Here is a 3219-nt window from a genome sequence, read left to right as displayed (position 1 = left end):
TTACCCAAAGGATTTACACCTGCCCTTTTATTTCCTTTTCCCCTTTTTCCACTTCGTGTATTTCTAGTTCTTGTATTTAAAGCAACATTTTTAAAGCATGTTTTTACTCCACCATAAATATTTCTTTCTATTTTATTTTAAACTTATATTTCTGAAACATATATTTATTTCTGCCTCTAACTTTTCTAGCTGTTTTTTTACCCAAAGGATTTACGCTTGCCCTTTTATTTCCTTTTCCCCTTTTTCCACTTTGTGTATTTCTACTTCTTGTTTTTAAAGCAACATTTCTAAAGCATGTTTTTCCTCCACCATAAATATTTCTTTCTAATTTATTTTAAACTTATATTTCTGAAACAATCATTTATTTCTGCCTCTAACTTTTCTAACTGTTTTTTTACCAACCCAATTTTTGCCTGCCCTTTTTATTTCCTTCTCCCTTTTTTCCACTTCTTGTATTTCTACTTGGTGTTTTTTTACTTCCTCTTTTTCCACTTTGTTTATTTCTACTTTGCGTTTTACTTCCTCTTTTTCCACTTTGTGTATTTCTACTTCGTGTTTTTTTACTTCTTCTTTTTCCACTTTGTGTATTTCCACTTCATGTATTTCTACTTGGTGTTTTTTTACCTCCTCTTTTTCCACTTCGTGTATTTGTGCTTCGTGTTTTATTACTTCCTCTTTTTCCACTTGGTCTGACTGCAGCTGTTAATGTTAATACGATGGCAGGGAGGGAGGGGGGAGAAGGGGGCGGTGTCACCGGCAAAGCTTCACAACTATTGGCTAAGGCCTGCCTCCCCGGAAACGAGCCTGCATCAGCTGGCCGCTTTCCCAGAATGCACCGCGGCCGCAGCTTGCTTATGGACAGCGCTAACAGAGATCACAGTGGTAAGTTAAAAATTACCTTTCCTGCTGCTGTTGTTCTTTAAAAGTACGTTTGAGGCAACAACATTATACTTTTAAGCTTCCCTATATGGCCTGTTTACAGAGTTAGTGTGTAATTTAAAAAGAACAAGTCCGACATGAGTGGACCACAGTGATCAGCAGATTCATTCGGGAGCGTCAGAAAGCTATGGTGCGTTCAGGAGCATGGGACATTTCATATTTACAAGGAAAGAGGCATAAAACGGAACAGAACTTCACTCATACAATATTGTGTCTATCCAGAAACAGTGTGGGCTTTCTTACAATACTGAATGCTCTATAATTGTATTTCGGTTATTTTTTTTATTATGCACACCTGCTAGCTTGTTATTCTGAAACTTCTAATGTCCCATGCTCCTGAATGCACCATAGCTTTCTGAATGCGCTGTGCTGTGTAGATAGATTCACGTCTGATCTTCCGCTTAAGACAAAGCTTTGCAGTTTCAAAACTCATGTCGGCTCTCACGGTTTACTGTTGTGTGAATGACAAGAGACCACAACAAATAAATCAGCCATTCCTCTAGGGAACGCAAAAGTATTCTGAGGTTACGCAAAAAAATATATATATTTTCCCCATGTCCCCTAAAGGGCTCTGTATACACTTCCCTCGGCCTTGTCGTGTGTCAAGTGCTGCTGGTTCTGATGCCGTTTTTTGTTGTTTTAATTCGGCAAAACGTTCATTTGTTTTGTGTTTATCTCACTGACTTGAGTTGCTTTATTAACTCAATACTTGCTGGAATAAATTATAAATGTCTCCCAAGGACGACAGCAGCATTAAGGACAAAACGCATAAGCAGAAGCAGTTAGTTATCAGCTATTATATAGGTTACAAAATATGTTCGGTCTGCGAGTGTCATGTTAGTTACACATAGCAGAAGCAGTCGTAATATTGCCTAGCTTTTAGGTTTAACGTGGGTTCTGTTGTCTGTTCATCTTTTATTATGAAGTATTACATAATTGGCATTTATATTTTAAACAGGGACCACAGAAGGAACCCAGGCCCTCATCAACTGGCGTATTCCCAATGAGGGCCTATTTACAGGCAGGAGGAACTCCTCCAAAACCGAATGGCAGTAAGTAATTTTTATTTATGTCTGCCTAAATGTTTATGTTCAGCTCTTGTGACACTAAACTTGTTTTCTATTAAACTAGTGATTTTGTGTGATTTTGGCTACCAAAAGGGCCAATAAATATTTGTCCCTTTTAGAAAAACTTGACAAGTTTTAAATAAAATCTATAAATGTTTTTCTTATCTAAGTGAGTTTCTTTTGAGCAAGGACACAGAGAATTGAGAGGGGAAAGAAAACAATTGTAACAGTGTAAAAAGACATTTATTTTATACAAATGATTTTACTTTGGAACAGAGTCAAGATGTAACATGTTCAGAACAATTAACATAAGATTTAAAACAAATAATTAACTTTTATAAACACCATGGACAAAGAGAACACCCACAAACATACAATTGATAAATAACAGGAATGGAAATTAATTTACTGATTTAATTTGTTTTACAGGTAGTGGAAAAAAAATTAAATTAAGCAGCATGTGTACATGACTACAACTGATCTAGGTTAGGTCACATGTAGGCTTGTTCACTTAAACATGCAGCCAGCTCTGCCGGGCTGCCAGTCTGGCTCGGAGGCAGCTTCCAGACAGCTTGCTGTCTTCAGCCGCCGGATGGCCGTTCTCTTCTGGGTAAACCTCCTCCTCCTCCACGTCAAGCTGGTCCCCTGCCTCTATACTAATATTGTGGAGGATGCAGCAGGCGGCGATTACTTTTGGGGCCAATGTCGGGCGGACCTCCAGCGCCCTAAAGAAAATGGAACGCCACCACGTCTTTATAGCACCAAAGGCACGCTCAATGATGTTTCTTGCCTTGGCGTGGTGCCTGTAGTGGCGTGCCTCCACTTGGACTGTACCAAATATAAAATAACTTGTAATTTAGGTAATATGCTGATATGTCTTAATGTTCTATCCAATTAATATAATCTATGTATCAATTTTGTGTCATTGTTGGCTCTATTTAAGGACAAGAAGGTAAGAGATCTTAATGGCAACTGGCGGGCGATAGGGCGTCAGGGAGGTGATTGGGTCCAGGAGGCATGGGAATGCACCATTGCAGTGTAGAAAAAAAATCCCTTAGGTGGGTATAAAGCATTTTTATAGAACGGAGAGCGCCACAGTACCAGTGAGTGATGGACAAAGCCTACATTGTCGATGTAAACATTCAAAATCTTTCCCCGTGCGTCACACACACCCTGCAGGATGATTGAAGGGAAGAGTTTTCTGTTTAAATAA

The 3219-nt window shown here is 38.8% G+C and overlaps 1 long non-coding RNA gene across 1 annotated transcript; it reads left to right on the top strand.

Annotated features, from left to right (window-relative positions):
- Positions 1-828: 828 nt before the first annotated feature.
- LOC118557823 lies at positions 829-3219 on the top strand. The gene is made up of 3 exons (XR_004928039.1): positions 829-882; positions 1898-1991; positions 2950-3219. It is a non-coding gene; the product is annotated as an uncharacterized LOC118557823 (long non-coding RNA).

The sequence above is a fragment of the Fundulus heteroclitus genome, chromosome 3 (genome assembly GCF_011125445.2).
Source record: "Fundulus heteroclitus isolate FHET01 chromosome 3, MU-UCD_Fhet_4.1, whole genome shotgun sequence".
Lineage (NCBI taxonomy): Eukaryota > Metazoa > Chordata > Actinopteri > Cyprinodontiformes > Fundulidae > Fundulus > Fundulus heteroclitus.
Note: the sequence above shows the minus strand (reverse complement) of the source record. Positions and strands in the feature narration are given on the sequence as shown.